This window comes from Anas platyrhynchos, chromosome 6 (genome assembly GCF_047663525.1).
Source record: "Anas platyrhynchos isolate ZD024472 breed Pekin duck chromosome 6, IASCAAS_PekinDuck_T2T, whole genome shotgun sequence".
NCBI lineage: Eukaryota > Metazoa > Chordata > Aves > Anseriformes > Anatidae > Anas > Anas platyrhynchos.
In genome coordinates this window covers 2,081,547-2,107,478 of record NC_092592.1, presented here as the reverse complement: position 1 = coordinate 2,107,478, position 25,932 = coordinate 2,081,547, and the positions used below count along the sequence as shown (strand labels likewise).

At 45.3% G+C, this 25,932-nt stretch overlaps 2 long non-coding RNA genes across 5 annotated transcripts in view; one reads left to right on the top strand and one right to left on the bottom strand.

Annotated features, from left to right (window-relative positions):
• Window positions 1–8,481: 8,481 nt before the first annotated feature.
• LOC140002853 (uncharacterized) lies at window positions 8,482–15,420 on the top strand. Its single transcript, XR_011810396.1, has 2 exons — window positions 8,482–12,707; window positions 14,077–15,420. It is a non-coding gene; the product is annotated as an uncharacterized lncRNA (long non-coding RNA).
• A 2,786-nt stretch (window positions 15,421–18,206) lies between these two features.
• Window positions 18,207–25,932, bottom strand: part of LOC113841204 (uncharacterized) — a 29,474-nt gene continuing 21,748 nt past the window's right edge. For 2 of the 4 annotated variants that reach the window (XR_011810391.1, XR_011810392.1), the window contains 3 exons: window positions 22,268–22,317; window positions 20,338–20,435; window positions 18,207–18,814 (listed from right to left, as the gene is read on the bottom strand). This is a non-coding gene — a long non-coding RNA (uncharacterized lncRNA). Of the gene's footprint in view, window positions 18,815–20,337; window positions 20,436–20,482; window positions 21,699–22,267; window positions 22,318–25,932 lie in introns of those variants that run through there. The other 2 variants (XR_011810393.1, XR_011810394.1) reach the window with 2 other exon arrangements.

The window sequence follows — 25,932 nt, the reverse complement described above, 5'->3', positions numbered from 1 at the left end:
CAGGGCCGGGGCCCAGATTTGCTTTCCCAGCCTCACCCCTTCCCCTTCCCCGACCTGATCTTGGGCTGCAGGAGGTCTGCACACAGCAGCTTTTTAGCCCCAAAGCCACCCCTGAACTCCTGAGGGGCTCAGAGCCAGCTCCTGGGGGTGAGGAGGGCCACAGAAATAATTCGATGCTCTTCTGTCCTTCCTGCAGACTATGAAAGCCATGGACACCATGCTGGCGGCCTTCGTACGCAACTTCCCCATCGCCAGTTTCAGCACAGAGTTGGAGAATATGTTGAAGGTTTGGCATTTGCAAAGAATTTCCAAAGAATCCTCTCAGGTCTCATTTGCAGACCACTGTCAACCCAGCAACTTCTCTCCTCACAGGCGCTGCTGCACTTTGCCCACTCCAAAAACCCAGCTGTGCGTGAGAGAGCTGTGAGGATGATTGAGAGGCTGGGTGATTTCATCCTCTTGTATTTTGAGGCCGAGGTAAGGCACAACGAACCCTCCACCCTTTCCTGCATCCCAGAGCATCCTGCCACTCAGGGGTGCCTGTGAGGCAAGCCTCGATGCACGTGAGTGCCTCAGCACTGTGAATTGAGGGTCTTCGTCCCTCCTTCGCCCCTGGTCTTCCCTTCCCAGGCCGTGCTCTCTCAGGGACCGGCTCTGCCTCCACTAAGCCCTTTGTCTCTCCTCCCTTCCTCACCCAGATCACAGATGACTATGAAAACTATAGCGATGATGAGCCCACAGAGCTCTACATCCCCATCCTGGGACAGCTGCTGGGCATCCTCTTCATTTTCACTGGTGACAAAGATTCCATCAGATTCACAGCTTTAGAAACTCTTTCTCACATATACAAAATCATCAGAAAAGGAAGAGGTAAGAAGGTGTGGTGGGCAGCGTCCGTCTGCACACAAACATCTACTGATTTGTCTACTTGTTTTCCCCGAGTTTAGTGGGGACTGTTAGTGTTAGGTTAGAGGTTGGACTCGATGATCTTGAGGTCTCTTCCAACCTAGAAATTCTGTGATTCTGTGAGTACTGTGAAGGATTGTTTTTGTGCTTGGTGGAGGCTGCCCACGGAATTCTGCCACGTTCCCTGGCCTCCTCTGCTCCTCACAGCAGCTTCCCGCAGCATTCTGGCTATCGTTTTCCGCAGAAGCTAGACGCTCACCTGCCGTCCAGGAGCAGTTCTCTGCTGCTGTCCTTCCCAACCCTCCCCAGATCACCTACCACGCTGTTTTGTGGTGTCCCCCAGTCTAAGCCATCAATCGATGAGCACTTCCCAAACGGCATCTTCCCCGAGGAGTGAACAGCAGAGCCAGCCGTGCATCACCAGGGATGGTGACGCCCTCCAGAATGCTCCCTGACTGTTTGCTCCCTGCCGTCTTAAAGGCAGGTGTCAGGGGGCTTCCTGCACATCCTGACCCCGAGCAGAAGGGGGTCTGTGACACGCTGCTACCCCCACGGCACCCAACGCCATTGCTTCTCCTCCTTCTGCATCATCCCTGAGGTCCCTCTTGCTCCCAGCACTCCTCACCTTGTGCTTTACATCCCTGCCCACCACTCTCCTCGCCGTGGGTCTGAGCCTCCCTCCTCAGCCATTCCTAGTGGAAGTGCTTTTCACCATTTGGCAAGCTTGTTGGCAAAGATGCTCTTCCCTACTGACTCTTCGCTGTTTCCCCCTGTTTAGAATGCATATTGAGAGCGGACATGGTAAATTATGCAGAGAGACACAAGAAATTGAAGTATGCAAAACTTCCATTTTCTATAATATCAACTCCGTGTGAAATTGCCAAGGTAATGAGCTCTGGCCTTGCTGGAGATCTTGTCCGCAGCATCAGCAGGCATCTCGTGTGAGCAAAGGGGTCCAGAACCGGTGGGGCTGGCACGGCCTCACTCGCCCTGCTGAGAGGGTTCCTCTTGTCCCCAGGCTGGGGCTATGCGAAGGCTGCTCCCCTGTGTCCCGGCAGCAGCTCCACCCTCCTGGCCACCAGCAAGCCCTGGTTACCTGCAGGGCCAGCACTCTGGCCCCATATGCCCCATATGCCCCATCCTCACCCCTTCCCCCGAGGGCCCTCTCTCCAGAGCTGCCCTTGCTGCTCAGCTAAGCAGCACCCTTGGGACACTCAGTGAGGCATGTCTTCGCTCCTCCTTCTTCCCACAGGGGTTTGGAGGATACCTCTTCCCTGATGAGAGGCTGGACATCATCCTCACAGCCCTTGAAGCTTTACAAGACTCCAGCATCCATGACAAGCAGGGGGCCTGCAGCGTGCTGGACGCAGCCTTGGAGGTCCCTTACTACTGGCTGACAGATGTAAGTGGCCTGTGGCCATGGCCCTGCCCTTGAGCTCTTCCAGGCGTGGTTCCTCTCTCCTTCCCTGCCTCCCTCCCTGCCTCCCTCGCACATCGGGGTCTCTTGGGCTCCAGAAGCCACCTGAAGCCAGCAGAGAGCAATGGAAGGGGCCAAAGTTTGAGTGGCAGCTGTGGCAATGGCTGCGGTCTGCTGGCAACACCATTCCCACTTTGTCCCCCAAGGTGCCAACGATCATGGAGTGCATCAGGAGAAACCTGGGCAGCATCCACACGGCATCGGCGCGGCAGTGCCTGGACTCCCTGCTTCTCAAGCTGACCTACATGATGTCCAGGGAAGAAGTCAAGAACCTGCTGCAGTTCTCTCCGCCACGTGACAGGTCCTGGCCTTAACATCCTTGAGGGCTTGTTCCGCGTCGGGAGATGCACCTGGAGACTCTCTGCTTGCCACACCAATGGCAAAGGACAGGACATCCCCAAGGAGCACAGCCCTCCTTCCCACCAATGTGTTCCAGCCCTACTGGGCCAGCCAGGGCTGCAGCAGCCCAGCTGTCCAAGGCAGCCCAGAGTCCCCCTGCCCCCAGGGAACACCAGCTCAGCCCCCTCCTGCCTGCCCAGGCTGGGCCCTCAGTGCTCCCCAAGTCACAGGGGCTGCAGGACAGCCTGGGTCCTCTGGGGCTGGCCCAGTTTGTGGCCCTGCGGCTGAGGCAGCCTCACTGACAGAGTATTCTGGGCTTGCAGCACTGACCTGGCCATGTGGGAGGTGATCCTGGCCATGCCGAAGACCTTGGAGAGGGTTTTAGGAATCATGATACGAGACTTGCCGCTGCGCAACTGGTACACCGCAGTCACCGAAGACACCTGCATCCGTCGCTTGGCTGTGAGTTCCCAGATGAAACCTTGCTCCCAGCAGGGCTACGTGTGCCCCTTCAGGCACACAGGCACAGCCCTGTGCCCATCTACCCCCAAACTGCCAGCTCCCGCAGGACGTACGGACACATGGTCCCTGGGGCCGGCAAGCCCCTGTAGCTCCCCGCGCCTGGTGCCTCTTTGGTGCCAGCTGGCGCTGCCCCATCCCTGCCCAAAGGTGGGAGAAGAAGAGGCTGCAGGGAGCCCTGCAGGCCCTGCCAGGCTCTCACTGCTCTTTCTTGCAGATGCTGGGCCGGAATCACATTTTTTTGGAGGACTTTGGTAACCCAGTGCACCTCCAGAGCTACCTGAGGCACCCAAGCCCAGAGATGCGCTTGATGGTTCTGAAAGGGCTCTGCACCGTGTCAGAGAGCCCTGTGAAGGTGAGCGGGCCATCGTCAAGCAAAGCCATGTTGGCAGCCTGGGGCTTTGCTCTTCTGCCCTCCCGTCCCTCCCCGCTGCCAGGAAGCAAGGCAGGAGGCTGGTGCTCAGGAACCAGAGCCCTTTGCCCAGGGTGGTCTCTCACTGCCTCACGGAAGGGAAATGGTGTCTTTCCTACAGGCAAGGAAAATTCAGGTCTTGCTGCCAGACATCCTGGGGGCCCTGCATCACACCAACACAGACATGGTGCTGAAGGCCCTGCTTGTGCTGAGAAACGTGATGGCTCATGTGGAGAGGAGGGAGGCCAGTGGCCCGGCTCTGCAGCTGGCTGAGAAGCTCCTGCCACTCTTTGACCACGTAAGTGTGCTGCGGGAGCCCGAGCCCTCAGCTGGGCCCCCTGTAACGAGGGCTGCCCTTCAGCCCGGCCCTGTGGGCAGCACTCAGGCAGGGCCTTCCCAGTCTCCTCGTCAGCCCAGGCGCTGGGGAGCTCTGCTTGGGCATGGCTGGTGCGGCTGGTGGCGAAAGTGGGGTGGCTGGCGGGCAGCCTGCGATGGCAACCGATTGCGTTGCCCTTCACGGGCACCAGGCCTTGCAGCTGCCCCTGAGCAGCTCCTCTGGGAAGGATCCAGCGCTGAAGCATCTCACAGTGCTGGGAGCTCCCTTCACATCGGCCACGCTAATGCTGAAATTCCTCCTGTCCTCCTCCCTGCCAGGCGTCCAGCCAGGTGCAGGAGCACTCCATCTGCCTCTTCCAAGCCGTGGTGGAGGCTGTGCTGCGGCAAAGGACGAAGAAAATGAAGAGGACAGTTCACAGGAGCCTTCTCCCACTCTACGTTCATATGAGAGACCAGAGTGAGAGCGTAGCAAAGGTACAGATCTCAGAGCTGAGCAGTTATGTGGGCAAGGGTGTGCTGATGCCACAGGGTTGCTGTGGGGGATCTCTGGCTGGCAGCATGAGCTGCCTCCTATGGTGGCTGTCCCGTGGCCTTGCCTTGGCCACTGAACCCAGTGCACGCTGCCCCCCACCACAGCCTCCCATAACGCGCTGGGAAAGGCTCGCAGCCCTGCCAAGAGGAGGGGACAGAGGGTCTCCTTCCCAAGGCTGTGCTGCTACCTCCCAACCTCTGCTGCTCCGCAGGCCTCTGGGAAAGCTCTCGCCGAGGCTGCAAAGTTTCTGCGACGCAAGGAGCTCAAGCGCTTGGCCCAGACAGAACAGACGTGGAGGATCGGGGAGTGCTTGGTAAGGACCCAACTTGGTTTGCCCCAGCTGGGCAAACGCGCCCGGCCAGAGCCCGCTGCCTGCAGCCGCATCCTCGCTCCCTTCCTGCCAGCACAGAGCCCCAGGGGGCTCTTCTGCAGGCCCCTCTGCCCTCCGTGCCCCCAGGATGCTGGAGGAGACCCTGGAGAGGGTGTGCAAGCCCCGTGACCTTGCGTTCTCTCTCTCTCCAGCTGCAGCAGGACAGAGGCAGAGTAGAAGAATACCTGCAGCAGAGCCAGCCCTACCTGCAGGACACTCAGACCGACTTGCGACTTGAGGCCGTCAGATTCATTGGTGAGCCCAGCCCCTGGGTCCCTCTTGGGGCAGCCTTTGGCAGCCCCAGGCACTGCCCTGTTGCCCCCAGAGCCCCCCGACTGGGCCCTTGCTCCAGGGTGCAGGAGGGGGCACAGCCTGGCTGGCCAGGCCAGGGGCTGCGCTGCTGGGAGCGTGCTGGGGAGCGGGGCTCTGATGGGGTCTCTGTGTCTAGGTCTTGCTGCGCGCTACTGCGAGGACCAGAGCGAGGAGAAGCTGAATGAAATCCTCATCGGTGAGTGAGGGCAGTGGGGGGTGTGCTAGGGCTGGGTGGACAGCGGCAAAGGCCCCCGTGCCTTGCCCTGCTCCAGGGAAATGCTTCGGGGCGGAGGAGCAATGCAGCCATAGGAACGAGGGAGAGGAGACGGGGTAGCCTGTGGTGTCAGGGAATGGCCTCCCAGCCTGGAGCTGGGCAGTGCCGCTGAAAGGGTTGAGTGTCCCTGAGGAAGAGTCAGGGGAAAGGGCAGTAAGGCTGACAGAAGGTGGGAGCCTGTTGTAGAGCACGCAACCAGGACGAAGAGGGAGATGAGACAGCCTACAAGCAGCTAGGAGCAGGGTCACGATTGCTAGCCCTTGCTCTCATGGGGAAGCACAATAGCGAGAGGAAAGAGTCCAGGAGATTCCTGGAGTGTGTGAATCCTCCCAAGGGATGGAGGCAGGTGGTGAGGGAACCAGCTTGTGAAGGTGCCCCACTTGACCTGTGGTGCGCAGGTGGGGAAGGACTGGTGGCTGCATTTGGGACATTGCTGAGCAGCAGCTTTCAACGGATTCCTTTGTCCCTCCTGCTCCTCCTGGCCTGGGGAAGAGTCGAGTGGGGCCGGCATGGTCTGCAGGGGATGCCTGGGGATCTCTGCAAGGAGTGGGTTTTCATCTCTGCTCTTCTTTTTTTTGCAGTCCTCCGGCCTTCAGAGTACGACCCGGAACCCATGGTCCGTTCCCTGGCAGTTCAAACCACCCTGATCCTGACGTCAAGGGATAACACAATGTCAGGACAGAGATTTCCACTGCTGTGTTGCCGCTAGCCCCGCAGCAGTCCTCAAAAGAGCAATATATATTTTAATAGAACTAGGTTGTTGTCTCGTTATTCCAGCAGCTCCTTCACAGTGACTCGGTGCCATGACGCTGAGCTAACTTGGAGGCCACCAAGGACCCTGAGAAGTTCCCTCTGTTCCCCTGAGAAGGCAACTTCCTTGTGAGGGGAACAGAGGGCCCTATTTGTTAGCCTGACCCTACCCGTAGGGAAGTCTGCTGCCTCCCTGGGGCTAGGGTCATGGACGTTGCCAGAAAGCTTCCCAACCTGGTTTTCCCCTCTGATTACTATCGTCTTTTGATAGTCCAGGCCGGCAGTGATAATACTGAAGATAGAAGCCTGAAGACTATCAAGCGGGACTTTAGGGGACTGGGACGGGTAGTGGATGGAGTGGGAGTTCAGGTGGTGTTTTTGTCCACCCCTACAGTGGCAGGGAGGGGTACAGAGAGGAGTCACGACTCACTGGGATCCAGCAACTGCAACTCCTTCTTGCTGTCCTCTGTCAAACCTCTGTTCTCTACCACTAAGCTGTCCTCTGCTGGTCTCCTGTCCTCTACCGGGCTGCTGCCCTTTGACAGCAAGCTGTCCTCTGCTGGGCTTCTGTCCTCTGCCGGCAAAATGTCCTCTACCGGGGTGCTGTCCTCTGCCAGCAAGCTGTCCTCTGCTGGCCGGTTGCTGCCCTCAGAAGACCAGGTCTCCTGCCAGGCCAGCCTGGGCTGCCTGGGGGGCATGCCTCCCTCCTCATCCCCTTCAGAAGGAGCCTCTGGAGTGGGAGAGTTCTCAAATAGAAAACGGAGGCTCCTTCGGGCAGGCGTGGGCTATGCTCGGGGACTCCTCGAAGGCCCAGTGCTCCTGCCCTGTCCGTCACTGCCGTGCACCGACGCTGAGGGTCCGAGCCACAGCTGCAGTCATATAAGGCGGACCCCTGGGGTGTCACCAAGGGAGGTCACCAAGGGTCCCATGTGACACGTGCCTGGGCTGGATGGGCCCCACCGGGCGCTGTAAGTTCGTGGGCGACACCAAGCTGGGCAAGGGGATCTGGACAGGCTGGATCAACGGGCCGCATCCAGCTGCGTGGCATTCAAGGCCAAATGCTGGGTTCCACACTTGGAATCATAGAATATCCTGAGTTGGAAGGGGGCAGACCTGAAGGGATGAAAGACACGGTCTCCCGATGCCTCTTGAGCAGAAGGCCTTTATTGCCATTTTTCTCTGCTACATATACTTTCCCCGTAACCACATGCGCTGTCCACGCGCCTGAATCAGTCATACAATTCATTAGAGACCCTCAGCCACGCGCCTCAAGCCAGCCAGCAATTGACCACTGCGCAATGCTCATCTTTAATGCTGTAGCCAAGTTAATTTATCTCCACCTTGTTCAAGTTTTTGTTACTAATGCCTAGTAAAAAAAGGGGCTTTAGGGCTTTGGGGCGACTACTTAAAGGATCAGGGGCACAGGTTGTGTTTGCCTCTGTCCTTCCGATAGGGGGGATCGATGCTGACAAGCAGACTCATCACATTAACACGTAGCTTCGGGACTGGTGCAACTGGTAGAACTTTGGGCTTGCTGATCATGGGAGGGTCTATGTGACACTGGCCTGCTACCACCAGATGAGATGCGCCTCCCTGTAGTGGTTTTACCTGGCAAGGTTTTGGTAGCACGGGGCCATAGGAGTGGCTTTTGTGAGAAGGATCTGGAAGCTGCCCCATGTTTGCTAAGGGCCCCTCTGCTGACCAGAGCTGAGCCAATAAGTCACAGAATCACAGAATTTCTAGGTTGGAAGAGACCTCAAGATCATCGAGTCCAACCTCTGACCTAACGCCAACAGTGCCCACTAAACCATATCCCTAAGCTCTACATCTAAACGTCTTTTGAAGGCTTCCAGGGATGGTGACTCCACCACTTCCCTGGGCAGCCTGTTCCAGTGCCTAACAACCCTTTCGGTACAGAAGTTCTTCCTAACATCTAACCTAAAACTCCCCTGGCGCAACTTAAGCCCATTCCCCCTTGTCCTGTCACCAGGCACGTGGGAGAACAGGCCAACCCCCACCTCACTACAGCCTCCTTTAAGGTATCTGTAAAGAGCGATAAGGTCGCCCCTGAGCCTCCTCTTCTCCAGGCTGAACAAGCCCAGCTCCCTCAGCCGCTCCTCGTAGGACTTGTTCTCCAAGCCCCTCACCAGCTTCGTCGCCCTTCTCTGGACCTGCTCAAGCACCTCCATGTCCTTCTTGTAGCGAGGGACCCAAAACTGAACGCAGTACTCGAGGTGCGGCCTCACCAGAGCCGAGTACAGCCCCCCGCATCCCCCCATAGCCCCCCGTAGCCCCCCGCATCCCCCCATAGCCCCCTATAGACCCCCAGAGCCCCCCGCAGCCCCCTATAGCCCCCCGTAGCCCCCTATAGCCGGGGGGTCCGCACCGAGCCCCGCCGCCGCTCCCGGGGGCTCCATGGCGCTTCCGCTTCCGGTCACGTGAGGAGCGCGGGAGGAAGCTGTTGGCGGAGCGGCGGGGCGGGGCCGGAAGTGGCGGTTGCCATGGGGACGGGCGCGCGGGGCCGTGACGTCAGCAAGGGTGTGATGTCAGCAAGGCCACCGTGCCACCAAGGTGATGACGTCACCAAGGCCACCACGTCACCAAAGCCATGATGGCAACCAAAGCCATGACGTCACCAAGGCCACCATGTCCCTGTAATACACAATAAATGTTTGTTCATTGTCTTTTGTAAAAACAAGGAGTTCTGTTTGAGGAACGGGAGTTGTGAAAACTCCCTGCTGAAGTAAGGAGCTGTATAATGCTTAGCTAGACACTATGAAAATTCCTTTGCTTAATGTAACAAAAAAGAGAACCCTCTCCCCTTCTCTCCTTCTGCATCTCAGTAGCCTCTTTTGTTCAAAATAACACTGCTGCAAAGTTCATGTAACCATCTCCTGATAAGTTGTTAAACTAGTGTATCAACATCCTGCCTTCCTGTCTCACGCTGGGCCAACATGACCAAATGAAGAAAGAAGTTGAACCACAACGCCGAGGAAGACTACAGCCTTCATCTTCACGACCACCAGAGGGACAGAGACGACCCCCTAGCAACAGTGCGCGCAGTCGCAGAACATACCCGGACGTGCTGCGTAATCCTGAAATCACCAAGATATAAAAAGGGACCCTGGGGGGGGTGAGGTGCGCGCCGTTGGCGGAGCCGAGACTCCCCGGCCGCCCAGCGCTGTTTTGCTTGCTGTTGCTTACTCAATAAATTCCTTTCTATTATTAATGCAATGCTCTCTGAAAATTAATTAAGGGGGCAACTTATAACAAATTTGGTGCCGTGACTCGGATGAAGGCAATCTGATTGAAAGACCTTCGGAGGGGGCGCCCCGCTGATTTCAGCGGCCTTCGCTAGGACTACTTTCATTCAAATCCTTCACCGATGAACCCTAAATTCGGCAGCAAGCAAATAAAGCCGGCAACCCCTAGTAATCTTTGTGCACGAAGACCGAACGAAGACTCAGGAGTGAGTAAGTATAGGCCGGTGATCCGTTCGGTTGGGGTTGGGTATCCTGGAGCGTAGCGTTGTGAGACGTCCAATTGCGGACGAAGCGAGTGCGGACCCCTCGGTAGTGCGGTTCCCACATCCCGCGAGGGACTGGGCCACGAAAAGGGGGAAGCAATTTGTGTGTGTGTGTGTGAAGGCGCTCCAGAAGATGGGACAGAAGAAGAGTAAGCCTTCTGGTCCCATGGGCAGGGTAACGTCTGATGTTAGGTTACCCTGGGATTAATGATTAAAAATTGGCAGGATTCCCCTTTTAGGCGGGGAAGCAATAAAGTAAAAATGATACATTATTGTGTTGAAGTTTGGGGTGGTAAACAGATTCGAGGAGACCACCTTTACTGGCCCGTATTTGGGTCCTTTGAAGATTGGGTTTGCCAGGCCCTAAATATTTATGTAAACTCAAAGGAACCTTTTAGTTTGGAAAAAAGTGAATATGCACATTTGTGGATCAGCTTGGAAACTCGAGCCAATTTATATCCTCTAAAAGAAAAAGGAGGGGATGGGAGGCAGAAGAAAAAACGAGAATTAGAGATCCCAGCCCCACTGTCTCCCTATATTTCACCACCACCATCTGCAGCCCCTCTGACTCCTGGGCTTCCTAATCCGCAACCCCAGGGAGACTCTGATAGCGACTCTGACTCTAGCGCTCAGGGACCAGTGACTAGGAACATGTGGCCGTCCACATTAACTCCGGGGACGTCCGAGATTTTAAGAAAGACAGGAGGAGGGTAAGCGAGCTTTAATGGCAACTGGCACAATGTTTGCAGCTGCTGAGGAATAATTCTAACTGGAATAATAACTGTACATTGCATATTGTATATATAAAAGCCCGGGCATTTTTGTTAAAGTGTTCTTTTATACTTGTGTTAATATGTAAATATGAAAATATAAGAACTGCCATTGAGGTGTATGTTTAAGGGAACAAAATTTTCCCAGGCATATTATCGGCTCATCAGGTTTAAATGTTCCCAGTGTAATTGTCTACAGGCAGTTAATTTACAGTGGTCTGATTTTACTTGTGTATCTATATATTGTGGATTTTGGAGGGATTGGGATTGACTAGTAAAGAGCTTCTAGGAAAACGGTGGAATATTAACCACTGCAGATTACAATAGGAAGAGTTCAAAGCAAAGAAATCCCGAGGAAAAGCCCCCTAGGATGTATACTAACACATTGGAGGGATATAGTGGGATGAGAGGGTACAGACAGTAAAAGAACCCTTATCAAATATTGTAATCAGTGGTGGCCACTTTATAAACTAGAGGATGGAGCAGAGTGGCCCCTAAATGGAAGTATTAATTATAATACCATATTACAGTCAATGTTGTTTTTGTGGAAAGAAGGAAAACAGGATGAAATGTTGTATATTGATGTTGTTTCAGCATCTTGGAGGGAAAAGGTACGGAATTAAGTTGGCCCCTGACTGAGCCTTTGATGTCGGCATTAGAAAAGTAAAGGCTAGAGAAAGATAAAGGAAGTGTTAAAAGGTTTGTTGAAAGTGTTAAAGGTGTTCGAAGTTGAATGAGCAGGGAAAGGTGATGTAGGCATTATCTAAGTAACAGTCTAGAAGTTTTGGTATATTTGCATATTTGCTGTGGTGTTTGTTCAGTTTCCCAAGCATCGGGGAGGGGGGAACAGCCTGCTCCACCAGGGGCCTCTCCAGCGGCCGCAGGGGGGCTTCAGCTCCAGCGCCTGAAGCGCCTCCTCCCCCTCCTTCTGCACTGACTTTGGTGTCTGTGGGGGGGGTTTCTCGCTCTCCCAACTGCTGTTACTTGTAAAGTATCAGGGATTAAATTAACTAATGAAACCCTAAATGTGATGGGGGTAGAAGGGACTGGGATAACAGTGCCACTTTTGGGGGATACCAAGCTGAGACTAGGGGATAAAATGATCACTGGGCAATTATTGTATGTATCCAAGGCAGAGACTAACTTGTTGGGAAGGGATTTGATGATTAAATTGGGCATTCAACTAGTAAATTGTTAGACTGGAATAACAGTGTTATTAATGGAGTGCTCTCTGGCCCTGAGAGCAAACATACATGTATATTCACTTCTAACTGGAAAGACCCTGAAATGGGGGCGGAAGCAACAATATAGGTGGACAGTTTTACCTCAGGAGTTTACAGGGCCACCTATCTATTTGGGTAAATTCTAAAAAAGATTTTGGAGCAATTACAACCTCCCAAGGAGGTATTAATGTTACAAATATGTGGATCATTTTAAGGAAAATCGATACTCCCTGATGGGAGAGAAATGCTGAATAAAGTGATAATGAGGCAAATATTAACTGTTTTACATCAGAAGAGTCATTGGGAGGTGCAAGCAATGTGTGATGTTGTTCTAAGAAAGCATGTCTATGTAGGAATATATACTTTAGAGAAGCACACATGCAGAGGATGTACTATATGTCAAAAGGTAAATAAAAAGGCCTTCTGTAACCTATCTAGAGGGGGACGGGAGCCAGGGCTTTGACCTTTCCAAAGTATACAGGTAGACTTTACTGAGTTACTTGTTTGTCCTAATTGACCACGTGACTGAATGGGTGTAAAGCTTTACTGCAAGGATCAAAGCAGGCCTTAGAGATTGAGTGGGATTTTCACAGCCCCTGGCACCCCTCCTCTTCTGGAAAGGAAGAGTGAATGAATGGTGAAATTAAGAAACAACTAACAAAACTTGTGCTGGAAACTAAGGCTTCTTGGGTAAAATGCTTACCCCTTGCACTGTTAAACATATGGACACAGCCCAGAACTGATGTAGGAATTTCTCCTTTTGAAATGCTATATGGTATGCCCTATGAGTTGGAATTGCCACTTGATCACCCTCAATTCTAATTAAGACTTGGAAAGAGACTGCTTTAACACCACGATGGGGAAGGCCCCTATGTTGTTTTGCTTACCACAGAAACGGCTATTCAAACTGCGGAGAAAGGATGGACGCATGCCAGCTGTGTGAAAGGACCAATCCGGGAAGGTAAATGGGAGGCAGCTCCAGACCCTGACGACTTGAAGCTGACACTAAGACGGACTCGATAAGTATTTTATATTATCTGTGTATCGTGGGAAGGGGAGGAGGCCCTGTTTCAAAGGCTCCCTAGTAGGTTCCCCTGAAGAATACTGCTGCTGCCAAGAAGAACTGATACCTTGTAGTTCGCTGCAACCGAACTGACAAGCGAGGCAGAGAAGTGAAAACGGTGGGGGACTGAGGGGCCGACAATTTAGATGGGCTCTGACCACCTCCTACGATACATGGGAGTCAGTATCATCGCTTTGGTCAGCTATGGGTCTGTGCATCCCCATCAGCCTTTTAAATGGAGCTTGATCAGATGGGAGGATTAATTCATCATCCAGCAAACAACAACAGCAGGTGCTCCCAGTTTCTGCATCACATTATGTGACCTGGTGTCAGTGCAGCCATGCTTTAACCGATCAGGATTTTATTTCTGCCCAAGTTCTAACACAGGAAAGGGGTACTGTAATTACCTGAACACGTATTATTGTTCATTCTGGGGGTGTGAAACCATTGCTATGGACTGGACACTCGGGGCTGGTCGGAATAAATTCTTACAAGTGGGATATGGGCCGCAAGGTTGTAACCAACAAGCAGGTCCCCGTTACAGGTGGTGAGGGCATGGTATAGGGTATACAGGAACCTTCCGTGGAAATAAAGAAATTTGCAAGGTTCTACATATAAATATAACAAACTTGGATGATACTAGCTGGGTACTAGGAAAAATGTGAGGTGTCAGATTTTACAAACACAGAACAGATAGGGGAGGACTCGTACTAATAAAAAGGAGGATGCCGATAGGCCCCAGGCAGTAGGACCAAATGAGGTATTGTCAGAAAATGTCCAGGGAATCCAGCCTGCGGAAAATACTACACTTCCAACCCTCGGCAGCCCTACGAGCTCAGGTAAAGCTGAGAATGGTAACATAGCTGAGAATAACATATGGGGGGGTCATGAATGCCAGCTACCAATAATTAAACAAAACAACCCCAAATGTAACAAAACACTGTTGATTATGCTTTAGTATAAGGCCTTCATATTATGATGCTATCGGGAATCCTGGGGAGCCCTCCCGCACAAACGAGAACAGCCCTCTACATTACAGTTGGGAAAAGACATAAGGGTAACACTAACAGAAGTCACTGGAGGTGGTAGGTGTGTGGGCACAGTTCCTAGTGGGAAGTGTCACCTATACAATATCATGGAGAATGGAAAACAATCAACCGAGTGGCTAATCCCAGCCAACAACGCTAGGTGGGTTTGTTTGTGAGTGGGCATAACTCCTTGTCTATCACTAAAACTCTTTAATGCGTCTCGTGATTTCTGTATACAGGTGATAATTATACCAAGGATTCTATACCACCCTGAGGATTGTATGTACACCCAGCACACAGTGGAAAGTCATCATCTGGAAAGATGGGAACCATTCACGGCTCTAACTTTGGCCACCCTTATAATCCTGGGAGGAGCTGGAGTGGGGACCAGGGTAGCCTCATTGGTTAAACAAAATCAAGAATTTACTTCCTTATGCATTGCTGTGGACGAGGACCTGACCTAAATTGAACAATTCCTCTCTGCCCTGGAAAATCTATCAGGTTGCTTTCAGAGGTAGTGTTACAAAATCATAGGGGATTAGATTTGGTATTTTTTTTTTACAACAGGACAGGCTGTGTGCAGCCCTGAAAGAGGAATGCTGTGTGTATGCTGATCACACTGGAGAGGTAAGAGATACAATGGCAAGACCCAGGGAAGGGTTGAAAAAAAAAAAAAAAAAAAAAATGGAAACGGGAGAATGAAGCCCGACAGAGCTGGTACGAATCTTGGTTTAATTATTCACCTTGGCTTACTACTTTATTATCAACAATAACAGGACCTTTGTTGTTCTTAATAATAGCACTAACTTTTGAACCATGTATTTTTAATAAATTGATTGTGATTGTAAAGGGACATTTAGAAGCGGCACATTTAATGCTCATACATGCCAGATACAAGCCAATAAGTACCAACGAAGGAATCGAGGAAACATTAGTTCTTAGTAGCCAGGCATTGCCGAAATTCAATGAACAAAATGAGTAACTAAAAGAAAAAGGAGGGATTGTAATACACAATAAATGTTTGTTCATTGTCTTTTGTAAAAACAAGGAGTTCTGTTTGAGGAACAGGAGTTGTGAAAACTCCCTGCTGAAGTAAGGAGCTGTATAATGCTTAGCTAGACACTATGAAAATTCCTTTGCTTAATGTAACAAAAAAGAGAACCCTCTCCCCTTCTCTCCTTCTGCATCTCAGTAGCCTCTTTTGTTCAAAATAACACTGCTGCAAAGTTCATGTAACCATCTCCTGATAAGTTGTTAAACTAGTGTATCAACATCTTGCCTTCCTGTCTCACGCTGGGCCAACATGACCAAATAAAGAAAGAAGTTGAACCACAACGCCGAGGAAGACTACGGCCTTCATCTTCACGACCACCAGAGGGACAGAGACGACCCCCTAGCAACAGTGCGCGCAGTCGCAGAACATACCCGGACGTGCTGCGTAATCCTGAAATCACCAAGATATAAAAAGGGACCCTGGGGGGGGTGAGGTGCGCGCCGTTGGCGGAGCCGAGACTCCCCGGCCGCCCAGCGCTGTTTTGCTTGCTGTTGCTTACTCAATAAATTCCTTTCTATTATTAATGCAATGCTCTCTGAAAATTAATTAAGGGGGCAACTTATAACAGTGTGCAATGAAGTGACCTGGATTGTTTTCTGATAGATAATCTATGCAAGTAGATTGAGGACAGTATCTACCCTAGACCTCCACTGTAGAAGAGCAAACTTGGCTAAGATACAGGCCTATGGCACCAGGTTTCATATTGGTCTATGCAGATTATGAGGTATTTTATCCTACAGAAATAAATTACTGTTCTAAATCTTCAGAGTACAGAAGAACAGATCGGAGTGCAGTTTTGTTACATTCAACAATAAGCAGCCCCATATCATTTTAGAGCATCTAACAAGTTTTTCCACCCTCAGCCTTTGACAAAGATTTCATTTTACAGACTTTTTACCTGTTGAAATCTTTTGGATACAGAACCAATGACTTGATTGATTCTTCTACTGATTTCTTGTGTAAGTTCATCCTTTGTATAACAGGAATAAAAAAAGATGAAGCACATAAGAATTCAGCCTCACCTTCACAACCAAAGTAGATTGTTTGCTGACTCTCAATGTCCAATCTGGACTGTGTGGATATTTGCCAGGCTAGACTTAAACAGCAGAATATGAAACGTCATAAACTCATATTCTGTTTCAATTTTTCCTCTTCTCAAAAGACTGACAGCAGAAGGTGGTCAAAATAATGGTATTTAACATGATCGAATGATTGCATCTGAACTTCCCAGCTAACCTTCTAAAGGGGCTAGTGCAATCTTTGGTTTGGGGCAGAATACAGAAAAAATAAATAAATTTTATTGAAAATTATCAGTGCACTTATGCTGCAGTCACTAACCTTTCAGATAACTGAAAACCCTTTCCAAATTGTGGAAACTACGTTAAAATACTTGAAGTCTTCACGGATTCTTGCCTGCTAGCTGTCTTAATCTCTGCTAATACAACTGTATACTTCTATACTACTAGCCCTGCTATGGAATGTGACAAATTAGTATTTTAATTTGGGACAGTCACCATAGCAGCTTCCACTGGCTATATGTATATTTGGTAATCATCATTTTCAACTCAGATAACAAGAACTGGAAAAAGAGTCAACCGCTCTGAGCAACCATATATTCATGATATGTCCATCCCTGGAGATATTAAAACTTGACTGGACAATTCACTTAACAAGCCAATCTAAACTGATCTGGCTTTGAATATGACAGTTAACAAGATGTCTTTCAGAGACCAAATTATATAATTCTGATTTCTGTTTTGTACAAGTCCAAGCAAACATTCCCAGCAAAGACATAATTTTTTCCACTTACAGGTTTGGTACTATAGAAATGGACTGTAGGAGCACACATATTGATGTGATGGAAATATAGAAGTTCCTGCATTGTGCCTTGAATTGGTGTTACAGCAAGACCACAGGGACAGACTCTGAAGAGTTGAAGACTTCTAACAGTATATAAAGGCAGTTCTCAGTGCTTTTGTATTCTAACATATGATGTTTGGATAGATATTATTTCCTCTCTTCATTTTCAAAATGCATCATTTTTCTCTACTCCTGCACAGAATTTGATACAACATGGATTTTAAGATATTTTATCTGCTGTATCCCAAACAAAAATTAATTTATTCTTTTCCATGGGTAGAGAAGGAAGGAGATGACACTGGCCTAAAGCACTTGACTTTGCCCTGCATCATGTAATATTTCAAAATGATGCAATAGGAATTTTCTTCAGATGGAATCATTCTGTCATCAATGGTCTTAGCCTCAGATGTATCATAGCATCTATCTTCAGTTCTCAAAAATGTCCATGTAATCTCAATGGAACAATGATCCTTGAATCACAGAATAGCAGGTGAGACTGGATACAAAAGAGCCTTTCAGCTTGTGCTCACCAAATATGTTATGACTATATTTCACAAAGCCATCTTCATCACTTCTTTCCTATTATGTCCATCTCTAGCCTCTACCACGCCCACAACTCTTCCTCTTACTACCACAAACTCCGTTTTGAAGCCAGCCTATTCTATCTGATCACAACTGATAAGCACTGGCTGTTGATACTTGTCTCAGCTCAGCACAATGAGAAGCCAATGACAAGATAAAAACAGATCTGTTCGAGAAGCAACTCAGATGATCTTCCAGTGGTACAAACTACAACTAAATATACACTCTTCCTTCAGCTGGAAAGACAAAATATATGAGCCAACCCTTGACAATCATAAACATGAGCTTTGAACTCGGCAACCAACACTACCCTATTAGCTTGCATATCAAACACATTTCCAGGGGTTCATAGACAGAGATCAGAAAGCCAGTCTAATAAATATAGTTCTTGCCTTTGAAGTTGGAAGTGTTGAGGCCTACTTTGATTTATTTTTGCTAACAGAAACTGCACACATAGTTGAAAGGGAATAGTTAAATAGTCAATAGCTGTGATTTTGCCATAGCACACACTCGTTCAAGTTATGGCCTATTTTATGCTACTACCAGTTCAAAATAATTTAAATAGCTCTGACTAATTTAAACAAAGCAACAATAACACAGGCAAAAAAAAAGCCCTCTCAGATGCCATTAATATTTATGTAAGGTATCCTTCAGCTAGTGTATGTATTTTGATAAATAGATTCTTCATTTAGTTAAAGGAAATATTAGGGTACCCCAGTAAAACAATCCAAAAGTGAAACCATGAATTTGCAAAGTTGCTTTAGAATTTGACATTTCTGCTATTGGATTTCAAAACATATGTGGTATTTGACAACAATAAAACAAAATTAAAAGACCTTATAGTATACTGGGAATTACGCACTTATGATTGTATATATTCTAGAAAACAGCTTTATTTGTTGTTTTCATAACTACATACATTTATAAAACAACAGCAGAGAATCAGGAGGTAAGTACTGATATAAATATTTAGGTGTATCTCTTTAAATAAAAAGCAATTAGCCTTGATAATAATTTTGTTCTTCTGTCATATGTGAAATGTTGACTAAGATAATGGATGTCATTCCCATATGAATCATTATACTTACATATTTACAGAGGAGAAAGTTTCTTTGTTTTAGAGATAAAAACACTAAATTGTGATCCTACTTGCTTAGTCTTTGCCTTGAATTTAATCGGAAAATTTTGTCTGACAATTCCAGATATTTAATACACATACAGCTGAGGAGCAAAAAAGTAAATAAACAAACAAACAAAAATCTGTAAGATCACTAGAACTACTAGTATAATACACAAAACAAGAAGTTTAAATATAGTTTTAGGATGAACAAGTAGATGTTTTAAATGAGTACATTTGGATGTCGGCATTCACACTGATCAGTTTAAAATGGCTTCTGTCAGAGAGGTAGAGATAATTGAGCTTTCTTTAGCTGGCAATCTTGAATCTGAGTATTAGTCACTTTTTCATTTCCAAAGTCATTCTTAGGGAGAAAAAAAAATGTTTTTTTTTATTTATATATTCAGCTGTTCGAGACATTTATGCATTAATATAGAAATTAATGCGTTAATATGGAAAAAGCATTATGTTTCAGACTGAATATGTGTATGGAGAAAAAGAAATAGGAAGTTTTTATGATTAGAATAATCAGCTACAATGAAAATAAAATCTGTAACTAAAAGAAACCAGCAGAAATCTTTGAAAATTGCTACGTAAACTGGTCTGGATGGATAAGTCTGTATGCACAATTAGCAAGAGGGCAAAGTTCTGATATGGACATTTACTGACTTGCTTCATGGAAACGCTTCTTCTGAAGAAGAAGCCAGCATACTCTCTTGTGTTAGAAAGGGCCAACTGCAGTGGGCTGTTTGACACCTATAGCAGTAACACTTTGGTATAAACATAAGCCATCAAGCCAATAGCAACAAAAAAAGTTAAAAATTCACAGGAGATAGTATATGCAACCAGTGCTTTGATGTGAATTTTTAGTTTTAAGGCCACAGTAGCTGATAAAATGTTAACAACAGAGCTATATGATACAGCTTGTAGAGTAACCTGGATAGGAATAATCATATTTTATGACACCTCTCCATCCCCACTACCTCTGGAATATTGGGTAATCCAGAAAGTATTAAGAGACCCATTTGAATTTCCTCTCTGTCACAGTGAAAATCACAAGGTACTAATAAATATTATATCACAGCCACCCACTATAAGTGTTACTATAACCCAAGGCACTGTATGTCCTTCTCTACTAGCACCATAAATAACAGATTATGACACTCTAGGGAAGGTGGGTGGTTATTTTCAGTTATAAGCAGGATCCATGTTCAAAGAACAGATTACAGATAATTATGTGTGCATTTATCTCTATTAATTATTCATTAATAATTATGCATGTTTATGTCTCCTGTCAGCTCAGCCAGCAAATCACTGTTTTGAAGACAGTCTCATCATAAGACAGCTGGAAGCAAAATGAAGGCTTACACTCCATCTTTCAATAAACAGACACTATGCATTTTGTAGAACCTAGATATCTTCTAAATCAAAGTGTGTTCTACCTTACTAAAGTTTCACCTTCACCTTGTAAAATGCAAAAAGCTGAAACAGGAATACGACCAAAAACTTATATGCTTTCCTGATATTTAAAAAATAAAACATCAACATACATGTATATGCAAAATAATAACTACCAAACAAACAAACAAACAAACAAAAACACTTATTATGAATATTTGAAAGGGTCAAGCCAAAGAATTACTAGAACTTGACAAAACAGTAACAGTCCACAGTCACTTTACTGCAGAGTACTGAATTTCTTTTTAGATATCACTGAAAAGGAATGAAAAGGAATGAAGGGTACATCTGTCTTTTTCCTGTTGGAAAGAACAGAATTTTTTTTGAGCCATAATTACTAGAAATGAGCAACAAAAAGGGAACAGGTCCTTCATATCACTCCCACAGTCATCTATGCCACAGAACCACAAGTTCCAAGTCTGTGCTTACCAGCAGTAGCTGTAATGATAATCAGCCTCAGAATATTGCTGTGTCAGGACAGAACTGAAAATACGATGATTCAGCAAATCATGAAAAAGTTCACTGCTCTGTCAAGAGAATGTCACAAGATTTCACTGTTTCATACTTTCCCATCTACTTCAATTATAATGTACATTTTAAAAATAATCTAGTTTATATTAATTAATACTAATTAAATATAAACACTTTACCAAATCAGAGCTATTGCTAGATAAATTTATTACATAAAATAAAGTGTAGGCACTTTGTAGGTACTGAAATCTCTAAATCTTGTTAACAGTATGCACTGAGCATGTATGGTGAATGTGTAACAGGAAACTCTGTACCACAGCATGCCAGAAGATGAAGCATCTTATCTGCACAGTCCCTTCTCAGGACACTTCCCCAGCTGGCTCCAAAGGCAGAGTTGCTCATGGAACTGCCACCTAGGCTGGCCATGACAAGGTGCATGTGGAAAGATAATTGGGAAGTCCCAACATGCTAGTCTTGTGATTTCACCACTGAATTAGACAGTGAGAATCTGCTCTACAATTGTGCACTTCAAGCTTTATCTTTTAAAACTAATCTGAATGAGGTAGGCTTTTGTTTTTATATTACCCCATCAGCTGAAAAGAGTTTGATTCTATCATGCTGTCCTAACTTGGAAAACCTTACCTCTGCAGTCATTTACACAGAATAAGCAGATTCACTCTGCACAGACATCAACTGACATGATAGTTCAATCTCATTTCTCAACTTTTTTTGCTGGAAACAGTCTCTTTGTACTGTTGAAGAAAATTCCCCTGGAATATACTACTCAATTTTATTCAAATGTACTGTTACTTTTCAAGCATTTCCAGATAAACATACCTTCATTTTAAAAACAGCAACATAGTAACACAGAACACACAAAAGAGGAAGCCGGTGCGTAAAGGACAGATGCCTTCGGTTATAAACCGAAATGACAAAGTTATGGGAAAAAAAAATCCAACTTGCAATGCTCTCTTCTTTACTCCACACCAATACATGTATAACTAATTAAAAGGGAAATTTATTATTTCTGTAGCTTCATTTCTTCTACTCTGTTACCACAGAATTTTGTTTTACTTCTGTTATTAACAAAAATGCTTAAGAATAGCAGTATTTATTATACAAATACTGTTGCTTAGTGCATTTTCTAATACATTTACATTAATTAGGAGGAATTTATGCTTGCACAGAAAATTCTTTTTCTTTTTCTTCATTTTCTCCTTTTTCTTCATTTCCAGGAAGTTTCTTGATCTTTGATTTAAAGTCAAAATCTTAAAAGTTTTGGCTCTCCTCATCAAATCATCATCATCATCTAGAAGAAACTGAGAACCATAGCTTGCTTTAGTTTTTTGAAAACATTTTGGGGAAGGAATGGAATAACAATCGTTAAATATTTGTAGTCATCAATATAAAAATAAGCTTTGTTTCTGCTTCATTTCTCTCAGTCATTCTTCACGAATCTTCACCCATCACCACCACAACTAATACTTCATACTAACAGCATCTGCTTAGCATATTCTTTTCTATAAACTTCTTGTGGAAAGCTTTACCTGAACCTTGTTATGTAACTTAACATCAACTTTTCCTCACAAGTCCATTTAATGACATTATTACTTGCAGTCTTGGAAGCAGAAGGCAATCTAATCCTTGTCTTTCGGTTCTACGCAGTATTTTCCCCAGTGAACAACTAGTCTGAGTACAACGATTTACAAATACTGAGCTAGTGTCTTCCTACACCTCCCAATTTGTCTCAGAAACTATCCTTTCTGAAGGTCTTATTGCCTGGCATAGGACGCTGGTGCAGTTGCTAGGCCATCCCTTGTGAAAGCAGTAACTAATGCTCTTCTTTTAAGAAACGCAGCATTCCTCTGAGTTAATAAATACAACTTACCTTGCCTGAAATTCCCTTCTTTTAACTATTCTTGCCATCTTCTCCCAAGTCTGTAAAGCAACAGAGGCCATAAGTGAAGGAAGAAGAGGATAAAACATGGATGGAAACACAAATGGCAGTCACACACTGTGCAAGCAGAGATGCACTTTTCACACTGTGGGAGGCCTCAGTAGCTGTTCAAACAGCAGGGTCTGAGTAAATCTCAGCTAGTCTGCCATGAAGAGAGTTATTACTCCCATTTCCAGGGAATTATAGGCTACCTGGTATAAGAGACTAAGAAGCAAAAGAGGATGATGTCTCGAACTCTCAGCAGAAAAGGTTGTAGCCACATTTTAAATTGGCTTAGAAAAGAGCATCCTGCAAAAGCAGGAGAGCACTGTTCCAGGGCCAGCCTCCTGGAAACCATCTGAGACATCTCTGCAGCTGTGGTCCTGGCAGTGGGCAGAAGGGAAGGCCTTAGCAACACCTTTCTCCAAAGACCTTTCTAAAAGGTTCTGCACATGCAAAGTAATGGCTACTGGCTTATTAATGTGGTTATAGCTTGTTTTGTGATTACCTGAAATACATGAATACGGATATGCATGAGATTTTATGCCAGACCTCCACAAATCCACAAATGAGTTCACTGTGAACTTCTACAGAAGAATTTTTTTTCTTCTAATAGAGAAAATAGTTTACTAAAAATAAATTTAACTGGAAAATACATTACACTTCTGAAGATCTAGCATGTTGGAACTTTGGATTTCCTGTCAAATGTCATTGAAGCATGAAACAGTAAGATTTGAATCCTGTTTTAATTGAAAATATTGCTACAATTTCAACCAGGAAGCTGCTAACAAAGCTTTCATAATAAAGATTTTAAAACAAAATTGTTTGTTTCTAAACTCTACACATGCACTCAGTTTTATTTTGACTGAAAATGTAATTATATTCTTAAAGGCAAGAATTATATTCTCTTAAAACTGAGACTACTGCTGGATTATGCCAGTTATACAGCCATTTCAAATTCATATTGAGCTTTTTTTTTTAAGAGAAAATAAATACTTCCAAACAATCCTTTGCTTCAGAAAATATAAGCATCCTTTCATGATAAATTTGTGTGTGTGTGCATGTACAAACATGTATCTGCATGAAAAAATAATTCTTCCCACAGTACTTGTCTTCAAGAATCTCACTGATCAATCCCTTATTCTATCATCCCTTATTCTATCATGGCAGCAACTAGGAATTAGTTTTATGCCTTGCAGTAGATGGCACCTTTTGTGTTAATCATGCTACAAAGCTTAAATTTTATAGCTAATAACTAAAATTCAACAATGTGAGGGATATGCTAAAGGCCACTTCAAACTTCAGAATAGCAAATCTATTTTCTGCTCATGGTTAAGTGTATTTACATTTCTGGAGGCCTGAATAAAGAGGTCCTATTTACACAAAGGGTCAGCCATTCTTGAATTCTGCATATTGAATGGCATATTTTCTTTTGTCACTCATGGTATGGGTACAGGACAAACAACTCAAGTTCAGGATTTCTACAGATATTCTTTACTTTTTGCAATGTGGAGGTGTGTCATTTCTCTGTTGTTAATGTTTTTAATTCAACAACCTTCTTAGCAAAGAGGGAGTTGTTACATAAAATACAAGGACAGCAGTAACATGAAACTACTTAAATTTACAACTGAATTATGTTGTGATATTATTGCACACAGACATGAATTCAAGCAAGAAAATGAAACATTTAATAAAGCAAGATGAATAAAAAATAAAAATAAAAATAAAAATAAAAATAAAAATAAAAATAAAAATAAAAATAAAATTTGCAACTTGTCATGACCACACTTGCACTTCCTCTCAAATCACTTTTGAAACCTGTTTTCATAACTTAACCAAGACTCTAATCTTGACTTCCAAAGCTTGAAGTCATTTTAAAAAATAACCAACAAATCAAACAATGAACAAACAATTCACAAGAATCAACTCACTTAGTTTGCTACACTGTCCTGGGTTCAAATGATATGACTGAGTTTGGGGAATTACACATCCAATATTGGTATACTACAATTTGAACTTTTGAATTTTTTGAATTTTTGATTTTTTTTCGTTTATTATTATTATTATTATTATTATTCCTATGGCTTCACAAAGATGGAATCAATTTTGTTTCAAGGGAAAAAAAAAGTTTTTCTAGTTAGAAAACATTCTGGTTTAGGCCACTTACTTATTCACATTACACTAAAAGGGACCTCAGCATTTCACATGCTTCATTTCTCAGCACTATGACAGGAAAAGCTGTATCTCTAGATAGTCCTGACAATGATATTTCTAGAATTCTGGTAGGAAAAACTCTAAAAACTCATGGACACATGTAGCCCATTCCTGTATGATTCCATTACTTTTATATATATATTTTTTTTCTTCTGAAGTGTTGTCTGAAGTTCTTTCTTTCAGTTTATATCTGTTACATATCTTAAAATACATTGCCCAAATCTGAAATGGACACCTTTCTCTGTGTAGCAGACTTTTTTATGGTCAAATATCTATGTTTCTAAATATTCAGAGTTTTTCTAAACTTCTTGGACTAAGCAGCTGCAATTCATTCACTTGTACCTAGCAGATAAAGATTTCTAGATCTCTGATCATGTTCATTTGTAGCTTTTGAGACACTGGGGATCAACTATCTGGGGGCTTGGCCAGAGTAATTCAGTTAAAATTCAAAGCTGAACTTTGAAAAAAAGCAATGCTGAGCACTTCCATTACCAGGGCTATAGCCCTGTTCATTCATCAGAGAAACAAATTTGCTAAACATTCCTTCTCTCAGTTAGTTTTTTTCTCTAGTTAGTTTGTTATTAAGCAGATAAATAAACAAATCTAATTCTTGTATATTATTCTAGCACTGGCAATTAAATAATTTCTTTCACATTTTTGTGTTTTGTTTTGTGTTTTTTTTGTTGTTGTTGTTGCTGTTCTCAAAATCATGTTATTTTAAGTACATTCCATTTGTTCTATTTTTCCTATTTTTGTCACTTTGTTGACTTCTTGATTAGACAAGTCTGTCGCTAAAAATGAAGTTCTCAAGCCATCCACCTTTCTTGTTCTTGCTATACAAAAGTTGACCTACAGTCTGCAGTATCGAATGTTTTATTTTCTACTTTCTAGTTAGGGATTAAATTCTAGACCTCCTGCTCTTAGATTTTCTCTGAACAGAATGATCCCTCTGGCGTTATTCTCATACAGCACATTTCTGAGTTCCTTGAAATCACCTGTAACCCCTGATGACTCTCATGGAAAAGCATGTTTATGTGTTAAAATATGTATGCTCAGAGACAGCTAGATAAAGAAGCCCACTTTATCATGCAACCTTAAATCTGTGTGTGTGTGGTGGTTCTACTGTGCTAGGCAGCCAAACACCACAACCGCTCTCTCACCCCACCCCCCCAATACAGTGTGCAACAGTGTTATCCACCTTTTCTAGGATGCATAACTTATGAGCATCACCTGCTATTAACAAGTAAGCAAACACTTTCAAGCTTGACATTTCTTACAAATTGCTATAATTGTCTCATACGCAGAAACAGAGCAAAACCTGCCTCAGTTGTTCTGTTCATGCTCTCTAATACAACAAAACAAACTAACCAAGCATTTAATTTTACCATTTAACAAATACACTA